This window comes from Pelobates fuscus, chromosome 3, assembly GCF_036172605.1.
Source record: "Pelobates fuscus isolate aPelFus1 chromosome 3, aPelFus1.pri, whole genome shotgun sequence".
Classification (NCBI taxonomy): domain Eukaryota; kingdom Metazoa; phylum Chordata; class Amphibia; order Anura; family Pelobatidae; genus Pelobates; species Pelobates fuscus.
Genome location: NC_086319.1, coordinates 65855727 through 65879043, shown reverse-complemented (window position 1 = coordinate 65879043; position 23317 = coordinate 65855727). Strand labels below are relative to the sequence as shown.

Genomic DNA, 23317 nt, shown 5'->3' with positions numbered 1-23317 from the left:
AATGTTACACTCAAGAAAAGGTCAAAATAAGAATAACACAATTAATATTTCCTCTCCGTGAGAGCACTTAGAAGCTGCTGGTGACACAAATATGCTAACAAGTATAAGACATGACATATAAAAAATAAAAATACTTGGCTATTATGAATAAATATTTATATTTTTCAAAGAAACAATTTGTCTTTCTGTCTATGCACATCTACAACAAGCTCTCAGAGTACTTTGAAAAAAGCAGATGGAAGTTTATGAATCATGAAAGAATATTTTTAAAAAGCGAAACAAATAACATTTTGTTTAAAATTCTGGTAATGGTGATGTGCTAACATTCCATGTAACATGTAGTGGTAAACTGTGATATTAGCCCTTTCGTTTTCATTTTTAGACATTAAAATTTGCCAGATTGGTTTGCTGGACCTTTGCTGCCTTTGGGATTGTATGGCAGTCCAGGAATGAAAATTAACCCCAGCATGGCATACCATTTGTAAAAGTAGACAACCCAGGGTATTCAAAATGGGGTATGTCCAGTCTTTTGTAGTATCCACTTGGTCCCTGGCCAAACTTAGCGTTCATCTTTTAAGAAGTGCCTTAAAACCCATCTCTTTAGGAAAGCTTATAGCCTCCAAGACTAACCTCTACCTCACATACCTGTCTCTTGCTCTCTCCTAAAGGGCAACCCACCTTATTTGCCTGCAAATTCCTGTCCTAATGTGTTTTACACCCCACCTCCTATAGAATGTAAGCTCGATGTAGCAGGGTCCTCTTCAACCTATTGTTCCCATAGGTTTATTTGTAATTGTCCTATTTATAGCTAAATCCCCTCTCATAATATTGTAAAGCGCTACGGAATCTGTTGGCACTATATAAATGGCTATAATAATAATAATAATAATAATAATAATAATAATAATAATAATATTCGTTTTTTGCATTTTTCGCACTTTCATTGATTATATCATCATCATTATACATATTACTGCTGTAACTGGATCAGATTTGTGTTCAGCGATGTCTCATGAGTAAAACAGTACCCTGCATGTACAGGTTTTATGGAGCTTTGGAAAGTTACAGGGTCAAATATAGGGCTTGCCTGTTTAATTTTTTTCCACATTCAAATTTGCCAGATTGGTTATGCTGCCTTTGAGACTGTATGGCAGCCAAGGAATGAGATTTACCCCCATCATGGCATACCATTTGCCAAAGTAGACAACCCAGGGTATTAAAAAAGGGATATGTCCAGTCTTTTCTAGTAGCCACTTATTCACAATCCCTGGCCAACATTAGCATTCATAGTTGTTTTTTGCAGTTTTTCACAAATAAAAAGCCCTTTCACTGATAATATCTTTGTCATTTTAAGTTTTACTGCTCTAAAACACTCATATGTTGTTCAGCGATGTATCACAAGTAAAACAGTGCCCCCCATGTACAGGTTGTATGGGGTTTTGGAAGGTTACAGGCAGGGGCGGAATGACCGGTTGGGGACTTTGGACATGGTCCGAGGGCCCGGCCGGGAGGGGGGCCCGCCATCAGGGGGCCCGCCGCCCCTTTAAATACTGCAGCCGCCTGAGCGCTCTCTTAAGAGCCTCAGGCGGCTGCAGCTTCTCACCTCCCCCACCCTTCCCTGTAGCGTGGCCGAGCTGCTCTCCAGTCCGCGGTGCCCGGCTGGAGGGATAGGAAGGTGCACCTTCCTGTCAGTCCGGCCGGGTACAGGAAACAGAAACTCCTGTTCCGCGCGGAACAGGAGTTTCTGTTTCCTGTACCCGGCCGGACTGACAGGAAGGTGCACGAGTTTGCACCTTCCTATCACTCCGGCCGGGCACCGCGGACCGGAGAGCAGCTCGGCCACGCTACAGGGGAGGGGGTAAGAACAAAGAGAGAGGGAGGGGAGGGGAGGGGGGGTAAGAACAAAGAGGGAGGGAGGGGGGGTAAGAACAAATAGGGAGGGAGGGGGGTAAGAACAAAGGGAGGGTAAGAACAAAGAGGGAGGGGGGTGGGGGGTAAGAACAAAGAGGGAGGGAGGGGAGTACCCGGCCGGACTGACAGGAAGGTGCATGAGTTTGCACCTTCCTATCACTCCGGCCGGGCACCGCGGACCGGAGAGCAGCTCGGCCACGCTACAGGGGAGGGGGTAAGAACAAAGAGAGAGGGAGGGGAGGGGAGGGGGGGTAAGAACAAAGAGGGAGGGAGGGGGGTAAGAACAAAGGGAGGGTAAGAACAAAGAGGGAGGGGGGGTGGGGGGTAAGAACAAAGAGGGAGGGAGGGGAGTAAGAACAAAGAGGGAGGGGGGTAAGAACAAAGGGGGGTAAGAAGAAAGAGGGGGGTAAGAACAGAGAGGGAGAGGGGGGTAAGAAGAAAGAGGGAGGGGGGTAAGAAGAAAGAGGGAGGGGGTAAGAAGAAAGAGGGAGCGGGGTAAGAAGAAAGAGGGGGGGTAAGAAGAGAAAGGGAGGGGGTAAGAAGAGAAAGGGAGGGGGGTAAGAAGAGAAAGGGAGGGGGGTAAGAAGAGAAAGGGGGGGTAAGAAGAGAAAGGGAGGAGGGTAAGAAGAGAAAGGGAGAAGAGAAAGGGAGGGGGTAAGAAGAGAGAGAGGGGGGATAAGAAGAGAGAGGGAGGGGGGGTAAGAAGAGAGAGGGGGGTAAGAAGAGAGAGAGGGAGGGGGTAAGAAGAGAGAGGGAGGGGGATAAGAAGAGAGAGGGAGGTGGGTAAGAAGAGAAAGGGAGGGGTAAGAAGAGAAAGGGAGGGGGTGTAAGAAGAGAAAGGGAGGGGGGTAAGAAGAGAGAGGGAGGGGGTAAGAAGAGAGAGGGAGGGGGTAAGAAGAGAAAGGGAGGGGGGTAAGAAGAGAGAGGGAGGGGTGGTAAGAAGAGAGAGGGAGAGGGGGTAAGAAGAGAGGGGGGTAAGAAGAAAGGGAGGGGGGGAAGAAGAGAGAGGGAGGGGGATAAGAAGAGAGAGGGAGGGGGGTAAGAAGAGAAAGGGAGGGGGTAAGAAGAGAAAGGGAGGGGGTAAGAAGAGAAAGGGAGGGGGTGTAAGAAGAGAAAGGGAGGGGGGTAAGAAGAGAGAGGGAGGGGGGTAAGAAGAGAGAGGGAGGGGGTAAGAAGAGAAAGGGAGGGGGGTAAGAAGAGAGAGGGAGGGGTGGTAAGAAGAGAGAGGGAGAGGGGGTAAGAAGAGAGGGGGTAAGAAGAGAGGGAGGGGGGTAAGAAGAGAGAGGGAGGGGGTGAGAAGAGAGAGGGAGGGGGTGAGAAGAGAGGGAGGGGGAGTAAGAAGAGAAAGGGGGTAAGAAGAGAGGAGGGGGGAGTAAGAAGAGAGGGGGGAGTAAGAAGGGGGTAAGAAGAGGGGGAGGGGGTAAGAAGAGAGGGGGGTAAGAAGAGAGGGAGGGGGTAAGAAGAGAGAGGGAGGGGGTGAGAAGAGAGGGAGGGGGAGTAAGAAGAGAGAAGGGGTAAGAAGAGAGGAGGGGGGAGTAAGAAGAGAGGGGGGAGTAAGAAGGGGGTAAGAAGAGGGGGAGGGGGAGTAAGAAGGGAGGGAGGGGGGTAAGAAGAGGGGGAGGGGGGAGTAAAAAGAGGAAGGGGGGAGTAAGAAGAGGTGGGGAGTAAGAAGAGGGGGGGAGTAAGAAAAGGGGGAGGGGGGTAAGAAGAGGGGGGAGTAAGAAGAGGGGGTAGGGGGGAGTCAGAAGAGGGGGGAGGGGGTAAGAAGAGGGGGGAGGGGAGTAAGAAGTGGGAGGAGTAAGAAGAGGTGGGAGTAAGAAGAGGGGGAGGGGGGAGTAAGAAGAGGGGGAGAGTAAGAAGGGGGGTAAGAAGAGAGTGAGGGGTAGTAAGAAGGGGGTAAGAAGAGGGGGAGGGGGGAGCAATTGCCCCCTCCCCAGTCCGCAGGCACCGTGCAGGGGAGGGAGGAAGAGAGGACCCGGGAGCTCAGCCTTCAGCTCCTCTGGGTCCTTCTTGCGCGAGCACAGATCGTTGCCGCGGTTACCACGGCAATGTTACGGCTCTTGCGAGAGTACACTCTAGCCCTGGAGCTACGGGCTAGAGTTCACTCTCAACACTGTGACCACCAGGGATTCCCACAGGCTGGCCAGTAGCCAGCCAGCCCACAGGCCACCAGTTAGGCTTACAGCCAGCAAGCCCACAGCCTGCCAACCGCAGCCAGCAAGCCACAGCCTGCCAGCCAGGAAGCCACAGCCAGCAAGCCACAGCCTGCCAGCCACAGCCAGCAAGCCAACAGCCTGCCAGCCGCAGCCAGCAAGCCCACAGCCTGCCGGCAGTAGCCAGCAAGCCCACAGCCTGCCAGCAAGCCCACAGCCTGCCAGCCGCAGCCAGTAAGCCCACAGCCTTCCAGAAAGCCCACAGACTGCCACCCAGCAACAGTAATTAAGGTAAGAGGAGCCAACTTGGCCTAGGTATCAGCGAGCTATGTTGTGTTGCTATATTGTGAATAGGAACCAGAGTATTGGAGAGACCCCCCTCCAGGCCCCATTAGACTCCATTGTAGTCTCTAATGGGACCTGGAGGAAATTCTTTCTAACACACTCTCTAAAGGACACTGAGATAGCCTCTGCTAGAATGCTCCCCCCCTCCATGGCCCATTAGCCCTCAATTGTAGTCTCTACTGGGGCCTGGAGGCGACTGTTTCCAGCAGGGACACTGAGATGGCCTCTGTTAGAAAGACCCCCTTCCAAGCCTATTAGACTCCATTGTAGTCTCTAATAGGGCCTGGAGGGGATTCTTTTAACACACTCTCTAAAGGACACTGAGATAGCCTCTGCTAGAAAGACCCCCCTCCATGGCCCATTAGCCCTCAATTGTAGTCTCTACTGGGGCCTCGAAGGGATTATTGCACTTTTGTTCCTTGTGTCTAAAGATTGTGTAGGGTGTGGCTGGAGGCGGTGCATGGAGGCGGGACATGGGTGGCGCTTGCTGCGGAGTATGGGTGGGGCCTGTAAGGGGGCCCTTGATTTATTTTGCCCGGGGGCCCTAAAGGTTCTCAGTCCGCCCCTGGTTACAGGGACAAATATAGGGCTTTCTCATTTCAGTTTGCCAGGTTGGTTAGGTGGCCTATGTTGCCTTTGAGACCATATGACAGCCCAGGAATAAGAATTACCCCCATCATGGCATATAATTCACAAAATTAGACAACCAAGAATATTCAGAATGGGGTATGTCCAGTCTTTTTTTAGTAGCCACTTAGTCACAAACGCTAGGCAAAGTTAGTTTTCATATTTATTTTTTTTAAACAAAATCTGTACTTTCACAGATGATAGCATCATCCTTACAAGTTTTAGTGTTTTCAAACACTCATATTTGTGTTCAGCAAAGTCTCACGAGTACAACAGTACCCCACATACAGTACCCCACATATACAGGTTTATGGTGTAATGGAAAGTTACAGGGTTAAATATAGGGCTTGTAAATTAAATTCAATTAGAATTAATAAAATAAATTATGGTGGTATAGTAGATAAATATACACATTGAATATATATATATATATATATACATACACACACACACACACACACACACACACAGTGTTTTGTCCTGATGAAAGTTCCTAGTCGGAACTGAAATGTTGATTGTTAGACACTGTTCAAGTAAAGGAGTTCATGTGAAGAATCCTGGGAGTGCTGATTTTTTCTTATTGTATACATTTCAGTGCAATCGAGCACCGGGTTGAAGCTATGTAAGTGTCACGTCTAAACATTTGTTATGAAGGAACACAACTGCAGATTTCTTATAGTTTGAATATTTATTATAAAAAGTAAAAGGTATTGACTTGAAGTCCAATTTACAGGTACTGTAGCTTTAATTAGTAAACGATAACTGAAGTTCACAATTACAGGCACTGTAGCTTTAAGTAGTAAACGATAACTGAAGTCCACAATTACAGGCACTGTAGCTTTAAGTAGTAAACGACAACTGAAGTCCACAATTACAGGCACTGTAGCTTTAAGTAAAAGAGAAAAACAACCCAGACCGGGTGTCTTACGAGAAGACAGCCAGATGGGTAGAAGCCCAGTCCAATCTTAAGCTAAACGTAGCAAAAAAACAAAAAAACTTTATTAAAGTCTATTAAAAAGCCTGGGTCAGTATAGTAATAGACAGAGTCCTATAAGGAGAGAGATAGTCGCATGGATAAACGGCTTACAATAAGCTTATACAACTAAACAAGACCCTTGCTAGTAGGTCGAGGCAGTATGCTGAACCATGCAACAGTCCGGGAAACAAAACAGCAGTAGGGAGAGGAGGGAGGAAAGAAAAATAAATAGTCTCCCACACAGATCTCCTTAATCCCTGTGCTAGCCCTTATTCTCCTAGGTAACACCTTCGTGGGTGTTCTATTCTTAGACTAAGTCTATACAACTAAAGCCCCAGTTAAATCACTAAACGAACATAAGTGCAAAAGTGCTGAAGTGCTCAGGTAAGTGAAAAACGACTGAACCCGACGCGCGTTTCGGCGTAACCGTACGCCGTCATCAGGGGTATCTGAAGGGAGGCTGTCCCCGCGGTTTATTTTATACCAGTATCTCAATTATGTCCACCTGGGTATCTACCAATCAGTGTGCTCGGAGCATTTGGCCGGTTTACGAGTGGGGCAAAGGGGGCGTGGCGTATCATGCCGTAAGTCCGGCCCCTCACGTGTTAGCCGACCAAAAGAAGACAAGTGCATTTAGACCGGGAGGATTAACCCTTTGAGTGCCTAGTTAGTTCCCACTGACAATGTAAACAAAGGACCTTTAATTCACTTGGATATAGATTGTATAATCAGGGTAGTTCATAGTATAATTCATACGTGCATATCTGTTGTAGCCGATTTTGTAACAATCTGGCAACATAAGAACAGATACTGTATTGTCACTAGAAATGTATCTATGAATTTCCTCCGAATTTATTTATCTATGCAAGTGAATGGTCTTAATTTTAGGGTCATGGCAGGGGGTATGATAGAGCACTCAGTAGGAAGGAACAAGGTAAACCACAGGCCATACAGGACATGGTGAGAGTATAAATTAGGGGTAGCCAAGAGGTGCAAAAAAATAGAAATAATAAAGAAATATGTACATATATACAGGCTTGTTATTAAGATAACATTGTTTATCAGAATACGGCAGTACTTTAAATGAATGGAGAGTAAGAGAAACCCTCATTCAGCCCCATAGGTGAACGTGTTTTTAAATGATAGATCCAGAATGCTTCTCTTTGTCTAAGTCTAAGTCGTTGAATTGCTTAATTCTGGGGAGGGCTCCATACATCATGACATTCCATATACTAACTTGAAACCCAAGTTTCACTTTCAAGATTATAAAAACCTTGAGGTATTTCTTGAAATGGTAACTAGGGAAATTGAAAACATAAATGTGGAAGATTTTGATTTATCTCCCAGTGGTAATCTTAGTTCACAGGAAGTATTAGCTCTAAAAAAACTACAGAGCTATACGAATCTGATCTTTAAACCCTCGGATAAAGGGGGGAATGTGGTGGTACTCAATAAAGACCACTATATTCAAATAGCAGAAAGATTACTATCTGATGAAAGCACCTATCGTGTACTTGCTAAAGACCCTACGCTACAATACCAAATTGAGTTAAAAAACTTACTTACAAAAGCAGTCAATCAACAACTCATCAATTTAGACGAGTTTGGGTTTATGTGCACTAAACAGCCAGTTTTATCCACCTTCTACTGTCTGCCTAAAGTGCACAAATCACTAACAGACCCAACCGGTAGACCTATTGTCTCCGGTTGTGACAACTTGACACAGAATGCGAGCATTTATGTTGACAAAATCCTATCTTCAGTAGTGCAGAAACTACCATCTTTTCTTAGAGATACGAAACAAATGCTAAACTTACTAACCAATCTCGTCCTACCACCAAACGCCACTCTATGCAGCCTAGACGTGGAGGCCCTATATAGTTCAATTCCCCATAACCTTGGCATCAAACATACACGTGAAATGTTGAAACTTGAAACTGACCTACCTGAGCACTATGTGAACTTTGTAACTGAACTACTTGAATTCATTTTAACCCGTAATGTCTTCTTGTTTAATGGCAAAATCTTCCACCAGACCACTGGTACAGCTATGGGGACGTCTTGTGCGCCCTCATATGCCAATCTCCATCTCGGCTGGTGGGAGAGATGTATTAAGCTAGACCCAAATTTGAAACCTTACATCGATCAGATTTTTTACTGGAAAAGATACATCGATGATGTGTTTCTGATATGGCTAGACACATCAGATAAATTCAATGAATTCGTACTTTTGCTTAATGATAACGAGTTCAATTTACGTTTCACTAGTGAAGTGGGAGGTCAAAAGCTTTGTTTTTTGGACCTAACGCTACAGGTATCTGGGGGCAAAATTGATACAACCTTATATAGGAAAAAGACGGCCTCCAACAACCTCTTATGTTGGTCCAGCCATCATCCTACACCGCTCAAGTCTGGAATCCCCATAGGTCAATACTTGAGACTTCGCCGGAATTGCTCAACAATGGAAGAATTTAAATTAAAGGCGAATGAATTACGACATATGTTTAAGACCAAGGGTTACCCAAATAGGGTTCTAAAAAGAGCTTACCTTAGGGCTATCCAGACTGAACGTGAAACACTGATCACAGATGTGAGTCGAAAGACTGAGCTAAACACAATACGCTGCATCGGAACGTTTGATGCAGGATGGGATACCATGTCAAATCTCTTTAAAAAATTCTGGCCTATCCTCAAGTCTGATAAGCACCTTAAAGAAATCCTGCCACCTTTCCCTTCGATTACAGCAAGAAGAGGCAGGAACTTGAGAGATATTTTAGCACCTAGTCATCTCTCGACAACCTCCCCCTCTGGCTACTTTCAAAAATACTTACCTATGGGTACATTTCAATGCGGTCACTGCAGTGCATGCCCATTCATCAGTAGACAATCCAAGAAAGTCCCTGACATTGGTGACTCAAAGATGTTCAAACCTCGTTCCTTTTTTAATTGTCACACAACAGGAGTAATTTATTTGTTGACTTGCTCCTGTGGTCTAAAATATGTGGGCAAGACCTTTCGCCACTTTAGACTTAGGATACGCGAACACGTTAACTCTGTCAGGTGACATCTGGAGACGCTAGTCTCGAGACACCTACACCAATACCATAACCACTCCTCAGCGGGTATTCGATTTATGGGTCTTGAGCATATACCACAACCCCCTAGGAAAGGGAACTGGGATCTAAGACTTAGACAAAGAGAAGCATTCTGGATCTATCATTTAAAAACACGTTCACCTATGGGGCTGAATGAGGGTTTCTCTTACTCTCCATTCATTTAAAGTACTGCCGTATTCTGATAAACAATGTTATCTTAATAACAAGCCTGTATATATGTACATATTTCTTTATTATTTCTATTTTTTTGCACCTCTTGGCTACCCCTAATTTATACTCTCACCATGTCCTGTATGGCCTGTGGTTTACCTTGTTCCTTCCTACTGAGTGCTCTATCATACCCCCTGCCATGACCCTAAAATTAAGACCATTCACTTGCATAGATAAATAAATTCGGAGGAAATTCATAGATACATTTCTAGTGACAATACAGTATCTGTTCTTATGTTGCCAGATTGTTACAAAATCGGCTACAACAGATATGCACGTATGAATTATACTATGAACTACCCTGATTATACAATCTATATCCAAGTGAATTAAAGGTCCTTTGTTTACATTGTCAGTGGGAACTAACTAGGCACTCAAAGGGTTAATCCTCCCGGTCTAAATGCACTTGTCTTCTTTTGGTCGGCTAACACGTGAGGGGCCGGACTTACGGCATGATACGCCACGCCCCCTTTGCCCCACTCGTAAACCGGCCAAATGCTCCGAGCACACTGATTGGTAGATACCCAGGTGGACATAATTGAGATACTGGTATAAAATAAACCGCGGGGACAGCCTCCCTTCAGATACCCCTGATGACGGCGTACGGTTACGCCGAAACGCGCGTCGGGTTCAGTCGTTTTTCACTTACCTGAGCACTTCAGCACTTTTGCACTTATGTTCGTTTAGTGATTTAACTGGGGCTTTAGTTGTATAGACTTAGTCTAAGAATAGAACACCCACGAAGGTGTTACCTAGGAGAATAAGGGCTAGCACAGGGATTAAGGAGATCTGTGTGGGAGACTATTTATTTTTCTTTCCTCCCTCCTCTCCCTACTGCTGTTTTGTTTCCCGGACTGTTGCATGGTTCAGCATACTGCCTCGACCTACTAGCAAGGGGCTTGTTTAGTTGTATAAGCTTATTGTAAGCCGTTTATCCATGCGACTATCTCTCTCCTTATAGGACTCTGTCTATTACTATACTGACCCAGGCTTTTTAATAGACTTTAATAAAGTTTTTTTGTTTTTTTGCTACGTTTAGCTTAAGATTGGACTGGGCTTCTACCCATCTGGCTGTCTTCTCGTAAGACACCCGGTCTGGGTTGTTTTTCTCTTTCACGTAATTTCAGGGTTATGCCCTATCACCCAGTCTAGGTGACCGTCTCTCTTGTGGCACGGGAGTTGGGTTCGGAATTTTTTTCTTCCCAGTCTTCTGGTCCCTAGAGGTTTTTCATTTCTCTGTAGCTTTAAGTAGTAAACGATAACTGAAGTCCACAATTACAGGCACTGTAGCTTTAAGTAGTAAACGGTAGTAATTAGCAGACACTGAATCAGAAAGAGTCTCTTAGTAGTATTAGGTGATAAGAGGTTGCAATAGCTGTTCCATAGGAAACTGAAGCAAGACAGATGCAGCTAACTGATATAGAGTATGAGTTGAAGTTAGCTGTAACTGGTTTGTTTTATCGAAGGACTTTGGAGACAGGAAATAACAGCTTTGAGATGCAACGCTTATCACAGAGGTTTTACTTAGCTTCCGGCACATAGAACACTGGATCCCGAGATCTCCTCAGAGGCGGTTATCAGGAGTGAAGAGAGTTCAGCTTTAGTCGTGGATGAGGAGAGGTGAAGGGAACCTGAAGTCTTCCAGTCCGGTCCGGTAACAGAGGGCTTTCACACGATGTTGTAGCCGGTTCGTGAGTACGGAACGTAGTTCAATAATCCAGCGTCGATCAGCTGGTGCGGTCGGATTAAATAAGGAGACCGTGTCATAAAGGGGTGTGGCTAGGCTCCGTGGAACCATAGTTAAGGTATGACAGTAAGTAGGAGTGCAAGGTCTTTTTTTCATGTACACAAAAGGCCTATTTCTCTCAAATATTGTTCACAAATCTGTCTATATCTGTGTTAGTGAGCACTTCTCCTTTGCCGGGATAATCCATCCACCTCACAGGTGTGGCATATCAAGATGCTGATTAGACAGCATGATTTTTGCACAGGTGTTTAGCATTGACTTGCAGAGAGTCCCAGTAAGGAAGTATTTCCCAAGTAAGTGGATTAATCTCATAAGAGCAAGCATTAGGCTGCTAGAGTAGGACCAGCCAAAAATGGGTACATTGACGTTGTGGCAGGCTTATGCAATGTATGATCATATAATGTAACTAAACCCCCATTATTTTTTGCCTATGTGATATGTTTTTAAATAAAACTATTACAATCTGTGAGATTTGAAATCATTGTTTAGTGAATAAGCGAGTGTGCTGGATTCTGTGTTTTGTATATAAAATATCAAAATATGCTTATGACATTGCATCTTTTTTTATTTTATGTATGTTTTAATATATGTATAATATATTGTAAGTTAATCAAAACATCTGATTAGCATATTATATATATAATACATATATAATTTCATTCTAAGTGTGTTTTGGGATTAATATAAATATCAATACCAAAATACAGTAAGAATTAAATTATATATGTACAATGTGCTAATCATGTGTTTTAAATAACTTATAATATATTATACATGTATAATATATTAAGTAAAAAGAATAAGACAGTGCTAGATAACTTTAGGCAGCAACCTTAAAAAAGAGAATCCCTCAGACCCTTTAAAACAAGATAAGATAAATAAATACAATAAAAAAGGCTGCGCACATAAAAATAAAATCCAATTGGTTAAACAAAAAAGGAGAGAATAAGTCCAACTATTTTGTCCTTACAAGTGTCCTTGGTTGTTGAGGTCTTCTACTTTTGTAGTGGTTTCACTTAATATGAAAGATAAAAAGGGAAAAGGAACAACCAATGGTGTAGTACGTAAAATTCAGATATAGACGTAAAAAAATAATAGTATAAAACTCACATTTACCAGAGCTAATGTCCAGCTCTGGAGTGAAGCGCGTACAGCGGTTTAATCCCCGCTTATGGGATATAAAGCAGGTTCCTCTCCGTGAGTGGTTTTCAATTCTCGGGATAAAAAGAAACAGCCAATAGTGCTCACTGTATGGCAATATAAATAAGAATAATAAAAGAATGTACTTACAAAATAAGAGCAGACACACTGCTCTTTGATGACAGCTTGGGTGGATTGATCCCCACCTAAGGATTTCTTTGGGTACAGGAAACTTCCAGGAATTTTCAAGGTTTCTTATAAAACCAATAAAAAATTATAAAATAACAATAAAAGGCCAGGGTAAAAAAGAGAAGTTATGTGTCTATAAAAAAGATAATTGGCACAAACAAATGACCAAAAAATACTTTAATATATAAAACACAATATTTTAAATATCCATAACGCGTTTCGTCACAAAAGGACTTTTTCAAATGGAATAACATGTTTAACCTGCCACATAGATATTATATAGGAACATAATTACTTGAATTTTGGCGCCAAAACTTGGTCCATCCAATCAGAAATAAAAGCACGTTTAAAACTTAAAATACATTAATAACTTAATGGAAGCTTTGTTTATAATATAGCAACATGATTCTAATATATATGAATCAAAAACGAGGGTGGGAAAGTATAAATATAAACGTTTCAAAAAAGTCACATGACCGGCGGCACTTCCGCATTTCGGAAGTATAGCCGCAATGCTCAATGGGAAATGTAGTTAAATTTGGCTGCGAGCAACGGCCGTTTCTAAAATCATTTAAACTTAGACATATGTTTTCACATGTTCGTCTGATGTTAATTCAGGGATAGATTGAAAAAAACGAAAATGCCAAATAGTAGTTTTAGACAGTTAAAAATGGTCACGTGATTTTCGGCAATGGAGGCCGAAATGCTATATGGGAAATGTAGTTAGGATAAGAAACTAAGAGGCAAATACCCAAAGGGAACTGATAAAATAAAAGGAATAATATGGGAAGAGAACACAAATACATTTATGATAAAAGGAACAAGTACACCTTATGTTAAAAAGGGGACAATACTAATAAAATGAGCAGGGTGAGTAAAGGATTATAGTAAAAAATTAGGTTTTAAAAGGTAGCAGTAAAACCATGATATATGTAAATAAAATAAATGGCAGTAAAACCTTGCTTTAAAGGTACAGGCATCAAGTTACATAAATATTTATAAAAAATTATGTAGATCAAAATCTGCATTGAGGCCATGGGGTATAAGAGTCTGAAGTTTATACACCCATTCCATCTCTGTTTTTCCAAGTAACTTTTTTATATCACCTCCACGCCAGGAGGTAGAGCATTTTTTTATACCGATACATTTTAGTAGGCGTGGGTCTTTATTGTGCATAATAAAATGTTTGGATACTGTATGGTTTAGGTATCCATTTTTAATATTTCTGCAATGTTCGCTCAGTCTTATCTTTAGGCACCTTGTGGTCATCCCCACATATTGGAGGCCACATGGGCACTCGAGCAGATAGATAACATTTTTCGTATTGCAGCATATAAAATCATAAATATCATACACTCTTTTGGTTTGATTAGACATGAATTTTGTAACTTTAGATGATATAACATGATCCACAGTTTTACACACAATACATAATTTACATCTATAAAAACCTTTAGTCTGAGGGAAAAAGGATAGATTTTTTGGAGGAGATTTTTTAGTAAAATTTGTAGTTAAAATAGATTTCAAATTGGGTGCTCCTCTAAAAACAATATTTGGGTGAGCGGGTATAATGGGATTGAGTACCTCATCGTGTTTTAGTATGTGCCAGTGTTTTCTTATTATTTTTTTAACATCGTTGCTTTTATTATTAAAATTAAAAATAACTGGTAGTGATATATTTTCATTATTTTCTTTATTTTTGTATATCAAAAGTTCATTTCGTTCCTTTTGTTTCACTGTATTGATTGTGGTATTTAGATCTGATTCTGAATATTTTTTTTCCATAAATTTGTTTTTTAAAACCTCTGCTTGTTCATTAAAATCTATGAGTTCTGAACAGTTTCTGCGGAGACGTAAAAACTGACTCTTAGGAGCACTCTCTAACCAAGGCTTGTAGTGGCAACTGGATCTGTTTATCGCTGTGTTTACACATACTTTTTTAAAGAAAGTTTTTGTTTGGAGTTGTCCCTTATTAATGAAAATATTAAGATCTAAAAAATTGATGGATTGTTTACTAAATTCATGTGTAAGGATAATGCCTCTATTGTTGGTGTTTAAATGATTGATAAAATCAATAAGATGTTTTTCTGGTCCATCCCAGATAAAAAAAAGGTCGTCTATATATCTAAAATAAGAGACTAGGTTTGCCCGCCAGGTATGGTTGCCCCAGATGGCTACATTTTCCCAGTCTGCCATGAACAGATTGGCATAACTGGGGGCAAACCTAGTCCCCATGGCGGTACCTCTTCTTTGTAGATAAAAAGAGTCTAAAAACCAGAAATAATTATTTTTTAAAATAATATTGATACCTTCTATTATAAAATCGATTTGAATACCAGGAATCCTAGCTTCTTGAGTTAAAATTTCCTTTATAGCTTGGCAACCAATATCATGGGGGATAATGGTGTAAAGTGATTGAACATCACAGGTAACTAGTATAAAATTATTATTCCAGGTAAAATCATTTAAAAATTTTAAAAGTGACATGGAGTCTTTTAAATACGATTTCATAAGTTTTACCGAAGGTTGGAGTAAGGTGTCAATATATTGTGAGAGGTTGCTTAAAAGTGAACCTATCCCAGAGACGATAGGTCTTCCTGGGGGATGTTCTTCGTTTTTGTGAATTTTAGGAAGAAAATAAATAACAGGGGTAATAGGAAATTTATTATTTAAAAAGTTAAATTCATGTTTATTTAAATTTTTTAAATCTAGACCCTTGTTTAAAAATTTAAGTAAAATGGTTTGGATATTCTTAATGGGATCAGTTAAAAGTTGTTTGTATACATTTTCGTCTTTTAATTGCCTATGAGCTTCATTTATGTACATTTCACTTGATTGAATAACTACTCCACCCCCTTTGTCGGCTGATTTAATAACAATATCTCAATCTTTTTGAAGTTCTCTGATTGCTTGTCTCTCAGTGTTTGTGAGATTATTTGGGTCATATTTTTTGTATTTAATTTTTTCTAAATCTTTAAGAACAAGTTTTTCAAATAAAATCAAGGGGGCTGATTTAAAATGAGATGGATAAAACTTAGATTTTTCTCTAAGGTGCGTATTTATAAAAGAACTATTTGCTGTCTCAGAAGAGGAGGGTAACGTAGGTAGGGCATGTTCTTCATCATTTTTACTTATAAAAAATCTTTTCAATGTAGCCTTTCTAGTAAATTTATTTACATCAAGAAAAGCTTGAAATGAGTTAAAAGAAGAAGTGGGGGCAAATTTAAGACCCTTACTTAAAACAGACAGTTGTGCAGCTGCTAAAACTTTTTGAGAGAGATTAAAAATGCCGTTACAGGAATTAGTGGAAGGTGTTATTGTCTTTCCAATCTTTCTCTTTTGTTCACGTCTTCCTGTAACGGCATTTTTAATCTCTCTCAAAAAGTTTTATCAGCTGCACAACTGTCTGTTTTAAGTAAGGGTCTTAAATTTGCCCCCCACTTCTTCTTTTAACTCATTTCAAGCTTTTCTTGATGTAAATAAATTTACTAGAAAGGCTACATTGAAAAGATTTTTTATAAGTAAAAATGATGAAGAACATGCCCTACCTACGTTACCCTCCTCTTCTGAGACAGCAAATAGTCCTTTTATAAATACGCACCTTAGAGAAAAATCTAAGTTTTATCCATCTCATTTTAAATCAGCCCCCTTGATTTTATTTGAAAAACTTGTTCTTAAAGATTTAGAAAAAATTAAATACAAAAAATATGACCCAAATAATCTCACAAACACTGAGAGACAAGCAATCAGAGAACTTCAAAAAGATCGAGATATTGTTATTAAATCAGCCGACAAAGGGGGTGGAGTAGTTATTCAATCAAGTGAAATGTACATAAATGAAGCTCATAGGCAATTAAAAGACGAAAATGTATACAAACAACTTTTAACTGATCCCATTAAGAATATCCAAACCATTTTACTTAAATTTTTAAACAAGGGTCTAGATTTAAAAATGTTAAATAAACATGAATTTAACTTTTTAAATAATAAATTTCCTATTACCCCTGTTATTTATTTTCTTCCTAAAATTCACAAAAACGAAGAACATCCCCCAGGAAGACATATCGTCTCTGGGATAGGTTCACTTTTAAGCAACCTCTCACAATATATTGACACCTTACTCCAACCTTCGGTAAAACTTATGAAATCATATTTAAAAGACTCCATGTCACTTTTAAAATTTTTAAATGATTTTACCTGGAATAATAATTTTATACTAGTTACCTGTGATGTTCAATCACTTTACACCATTATCCCCCATGATATTGGTTGCCAAGCTATAAAGGAAATTTTAACTCAAGAAGCTAGGATTCCTGGTATTCAAATCGATTTTATAATAGAAGGTATCAATATTATTTTAAAAAATAATTATTTTTGGTTTTTAGACTCTTTTTATCTACAAAGAAGAGGTACCGCCATGGGGACTAGGTTTGCCCCCAGTTATGCCAATCTGTTCATGGCAGACTGGGAAAATGTAGCCATCTGGGGCAACCATACCTGGCGGGCAAACCTAGTCTCTTATTTTAGATATATAGACGACCTTTTTTTTATCTGGGATGGACCAGAAAAACATCTTATTGATTTTATCAATCATTTAAACACCAACAATAGAGGCATTATCCTTACACATGAATTTAGTAAACAATCCATCAATTTTTTAGATCTTAATATTTTCATTAATAAGGGACAACTCCAAACAAAAACTTTCTTTAAAAAAGTATGTGTAAACACAGCGATAGACAGATCCAGTTGCCACTACAAGCCTTGGTTAGAGAGTGCTCCTAGGAGTCAGTTTTTACGTCTCCGCAGAAACTGTTCAGAACTCATAGATTTTAATGAACAAGCAGAGGTTTTAAAAAACAAATTTATGGAAAAAAAATATTCAGAATCAGATCTAAATACCACAATCAATACAGTGAAACAAAAGGAACGAAATGAACTTTTGATATACAAAAATAAAGAAAATAATGAAAATATATCACTCCCAGTTATTTTTAATTTTAATAATAAAAGCAACGATGTTAAAAAAAATAATAAGAAAACACTGGCACATACTGAAACACGATGAGGTACTCAATCCCATTATACCCGCTCACCCAAATATTGTTTTTAGAGGAGCACCCAATTTTAAATCTATTTTAACTACAAATTTTACTAAAAAATCTCCTCCAAAAAATCTATCCTTTTTCCCTCAGACTAAAGGTTTTTATAGATGTAAATTATGTATTGTGTGTAAAACTGTGGATCATGTTATATCATCTAAAGTTACAAAATTCATGTCTAATCAAACCAAAAGAGTGTATGATATTTATGATTTTATATGCTGCAATACGAAAAATGTTATCTATCTGCTCGAGTGCCCATGTGGCCTCCAATATGTGGGGATGACCACAAGGTGCCTAAAGATAAGACTGAGCGAACATTGCAGAAATATTAAAAATGGATACCTAAACCATACAGTATCCAAACATTTTATTATGCACAATAAAGACCCACGCCTACTAAAATGTATCGGTATAAAAAAATGCTCTACCTCCTGGCGTGGAGGTGATATAAAAAAGTTACTTGGAAAAACAGAGATGGAATGGGTGTATAAACTTCAGACTCTTATACCCCATGGCCTCAATGCAGATTTTGATCTACATAATTTTTTATAAATATTTATGTAACTTGATGCCTGTACCTTTAAAGCAAGGTTGTACTGCCATTTATTTTATTTACATATATCATGGTTTTACTGCTACCTTTTAAAACCTAATTTTTTACTATAATCCTTGTGGCGAAACCGACCTCGCCACATGTCCTTGGAGGGGGCTGATTGCCCGCCTCTTGCCTTTGGACTATGGACCAGACTTTATGGGAATGTGATACCCCAGATAGCCATACCATGGAGCCTATTCATATAATGAAAGACTATGGGAAAGACTTTAGCTCCATGGCAATTGTACTGTGTGAGTAGGATCTGCGCGCTATTCGGTAGTTTTGTGCGTGCAGATCCCAGCTATCTGGGGATAGGTGAAATGTCTGTGTGTTATGTGTAAATGTGACTTTATGTATTTTAAAGTGTTTTATGTCGTTTTGCAACCATGTGGTTAATGGAGTCTGCCTTTAGTCCTAGGTAATTGGATTACTTCTCCAATTAACTCCAGGGCAGAAGGGAGGAAACCAGGGTGCATTGTGGGGATGTTTTTCTGCCAGCCAGAAAGGAACAAAAGATACTTTTAGTAACTTTTGAACCCCTGGTCGGATTCATGCCATTTTTTAATATGTTGTTCCCCTGAATGGATTGATTGTGGATATGTATTTTTATGTGAATGTGATGTATGGTTTTAAAGTTATGAAAGTTGTGTAAAAGTATATTTTACACTGTATGCATAATGGGATTATGTGTCACACTAAGGGGAGGGGATGTGTGGGAGGTAACATCTATGTCATTGGTTCTTTTATGCCTCCCCCTGGGTGTGGCCTGTATGTGTGAGTTGGAAATAAAAGCCAGGCTGGATGAGCCAGTCCAGAGTTCCTGTTTTACCCTCAAAGTGATGTGTCGTCTCATTATTGGGGGAAGGATTTATTGTATGCTGTTCCAGTTGACTGCTAGGAGTACAAGCCTATTCGTATGGTTCCTATTCAATGGTCTACAGCATTCATACGCTTGGGAGAATTTAAAAGGTTTCTCGGATTCGGTGATTGTGGTGTCTGCCAGAGTGCTTGGAGTCCTCAGGAAGCACTAGGAGCATCCATTAACGGAGGTACCAAGTCGGGGTGCCAGGTGATCCGTTACAATCCTTTACTCACCCTGCTCATTTTATTAGTATTGTCCCCTTTTTAACATAAGGTGTACTTGTTCCTTTTATCATAAATGTATTTATGTTCTCTTCCCATATTATTCCTTTTAATTTATCAGTTCCCTTTGGGTATTTGCCTCTTAGTTTCTTATCCTAACTACATTTCCCATATAGCATTTCGGCCTCCATTGCCGAAAATCACGTGACCATTTTTAACTGTCTAAAACTACTATTTGGCATTTTCGTTTTTTTCAATCTATCCCTGAATTAACATCAGATGAACATGTGAAAACATATGTCTAAGTTTAAATGATTTTAGAAACGGCCGTTGCTCGCGGCCAAATTTAACTACATTTCCCATTGAGCATTGCGGCTATACTTCCGAAATGCGGAAGTGCCGCCGGTCATGTGACTTTTTTGAAACGTTTATATTTATACTTTCCCACCCTCGTTTTTGATTCATATATATTAGAATCATGTTGCTATATTATAAACAAAGCTTCCATTAAGTTATTAATGTATTTTAAGTTTTAAACGTGCTTTTATTTCTGATTGGATGGACCAAGTTTTGGCGCCAAAATTCAAGTAATTATGTTCCTATATAATATCTATGTGGCAGGTTAAACATGTTATTCCATTTGAAAAAGTCCTTTTGTGACGAAACGCGTTATGGATATTTAAAATATTGTGTTTTATATATTAAAGTATTTTTTGGTCATTTGTTTGTGCCAATTATCTTTTTTATAGACACATAACTTCTCTTTTTTACCCTGGCCTTTTATTGTTATTTTATAATTTTTTATTGGTTTTATAAGAAACCTTGAAAATTCCTGGAAGTTTCCTGTACCCAAAGAAATCCTTAGGTGGGGATCAATCCACCCAAGCTGTCATCAAAGAGCAGTGTGTCTGCTCTTATTTTGTAAGTACATTCTTTTATTATTCTTATTTATATTGCCATACAGTGAGCACTATTGGCTGTTTCTTTTTATCCCGAGAATTGAAAACCACTCACGGAGAGGAACCTGCTTTATATCCCATAAGCGGGGATTAAACCGCTGTACGCGCTTCACTCCAGAGCTGGACATTAGCTCTGGTAAATGTGAGTTTTATACTATTATTTTTTTACGTCTATATCTGCATTTTACGTACTACACCATTGGTTGTTCCTTTTCCCTTTTTATCTTTCATATTAAGTGAAACCACTACAAAAGTAGAAGACCTCAACAACCAAGGACACTTGTAAGGACAAAATAGTTGGACTTATTCTCTCCTTTTTTGTTTAACCAATTGGATTTTATTTTTATGTGCGCAGCCTTTTTTATTGTATTTATTTATCTTATGGATAATATATTATTTGAATGTTTGATATTAACTTTTTTTTAAATTTTCAGAAACTAGGAGGACAGCCTGAGCACTCAGACAGTCCCCCTGCAGGCAGTCTCATAGACTGCTTTGCAGCCATGTGATTTGCGACATCCGTCGCAATCACAAGGCCCTTCGATGGCCAGAAAGGAAGCAGGGGGACTGCGTGGCTCGTTATGTAGTCCCCCCGGACCGGGGAGCGCACGATCGTTAGGGCGTACTGTGGCGTTTAGGCTCACTAAATGAGGGGCGGCATAGTACGCCCTAATGGTGTTAAGGGGTTAAATAAGGTAAATACAGCCTCAGAACAACAACACATGACATATTACACCGTGTCATGACGTGTCATGATTTATTTAACATATATAAAACTAAAATGGAGAAATATGTTTGATAGTCTCGAATTTCGGAAGTGCCGAACCGAAGTTCAGAAGTTCTGAAGTGTTTTTTGCTAATGCACATCCCTACTAAGAACACCCTTAATGCACAAATCACAAACCACATTGTCTGGTACAATATCCTTTATACAGACAAGACCAAGTGGAGATGTTTAGCCATAATTCACAGCATCACGCTTGGTGAAAACCAAATGCAGCATATCAGCATTTCAACTGAACTTCGCCACTGGCTTTTGGAGGGGCATGTTTGCCAGGGCCTGTTTATGTATTTTTAGGGTACTTTTGGGGTGTTTTTAAAAAGTATGTTTTTTCTGTGCTTGGAGATAACTGATGTGTCGTTATCTGAGGCTGATTCTCCAGTGGTCACATCTATTGTTGAGACTTTAGGACGTATAATTATTTTTCTTGGTCTCCTTGGTCTCTGTGAGTTGTCCCCGGAGAACCATCTGTAGACCCTATGGTCCATGTAGTCTTGATGTACTCTTTCATACTTCTGTTTCTTGAACCTAACTAGTTCATTCTTGTATTTCAGAATTTCTTCCTTAAGTCTTTGTTGTAACTTAAGGCCTTTTGGAGATGCTAAGAGAACGGCATGTTGTGTTTCTAGATCAAGGATTTTCTGATCTGTCTCTGCCAAATCAGTTTTAACGTCTTTTATAATAATGAGCATAAGGTCCAAATATGCCCGATTTAATACCCCGGTCCAGTCTCTACATACCATGGCTTTGGACCTGCCTATGGTAGGGATGTTCAATATTCTGAAACCTCTCGGTATTCTTTTGACTTTATAATAGTCGGACAGAAATAGACCATGTAAATCCAGATCTGTGCGCTTTTTTGGAGATGTCAGATTATGAGGCAATTCCAGACTTGACTGTTCCCATAGTATAAAAATAGAGGAAAAGGGTTAGCGCTTAAAAACAGAACAAGGCAGCAACTTTAAAAGGGAATCCCTCAAAACCCTTTAAACACAATAAAAATAATAAAAAATAAATAAAAGCTGCGCCACTAGAAGAGTAAATAAATAGTCCAAATAAGAGAAAGTCCAAATAAAATAAGTAAAGTCTTAGCTGGATAAATCTTCTTTAGGTAGAATAGTCTATATAATACTGGATAGGGAACGATGTCCTCGTCGTCCTTCCACAGGTAAATCCAATAATATGAAAAGATAAAACAAATTTCCAAAATAGTGTAATATATTCACTAAAGTGTGACAAATTAAGTAAGAAAAGTATAGCACTCACATTTGGTAGAGCTATAGCTAGCTCTAGTGTGGAACGCGTACAGCGGTATAGATCCCCGCTTGTAGGATATACTGCAGCTTGTTCTTTTCATCAGAGGAAAAATGACACTCAAAGAAATAAAAATACACAACCAATAGTGTTCTCTGTATAAAATAATAAATATATAAAATAAAAGAATAAAATGGTACTCACAAGTGTGGAGCAGACTGACTGCTCCTTGATGATAGCATAGGTGGAATAATCCCCACCAAGGATTGCTTGGAGTCCCAGGGAAAGAAATGCCAGGTAAAAGATAAAGTGTATGTAAAGATTATTGGCACAAACGAAAAAAGTGACCAAGTGAAAAAAGTGACGCTCCTGCTTGAATCAAAAATTCATCCATCCTGTATGAAGTTAGATCCTTATAGTGACTAATATTATCACAGTAGAAAAATAAATTTAAATTCGTCTTATAATGACAAAAAAGTGCCGGTGCATAGGTAAGAGTAAAGTTCCCAACCTCTTCAGTAATATGTAATTCAATGCAAAATCCTTGCACACAGGCTGTCCATGTAATAAATGAAAAAATGCCGGGTGGCGATGTTTAGCCATAATTCACAGCATCACGCTTGGTGAAAACCAAATGCAGCATATCAGCATTTCAACTGAACTTCGCCACTGGCTTTTGGAGGGGCCTGTTTGCCAGGGCCTGTTTATGTATTTTTAGGGTACTTTTGGGGTGTTTTTAAAAAGTATGTTTTTTCTGTGCTTGGAGATAATTGGATTAGAATTAGTACAGTTACTGATCCAATTATCTCCCAAGCAGGGAGGAGGGAATGTATGTTTGTTATGGGAGTGTCAGGCATTTAATCACTGTTCTTATTGGTATGTGTCTTTGTGTTTGAGTCCCCAACAAGGTCCATGTGGGCGTACCCCTTGCATGGGGATTGTCATAAGGCCAAGTGTGGCTCCCATTAAATTGAGATTAGTTTACCCCTTCATGAAGTCTTGGCTCATGTTTGGGGGATTGGAGAACTACATTCGCTCTGGGGATTGCTATATCACAATACTCCCCTGAGTGTCATATAACACTGTGTCATGGTTTATTTAACAAAAATAAAGATAGATATATATA

General features: G+C 39.8%; 1 protein-coding gene across 9 annotated transcripts in view; it reads right to left on the bottom strand.

Moving 5' to 3' along the window:
• Window positions 1–23317, bottom strand: part of PPFIA2 (PTPRF interacting protein alpha 2) — a 369600-nt gene that overhangs the window by 149835 nt on the left and 196448 nt on the right. The gene's annotated exons all lie outside the window — the stretch shown is intronic.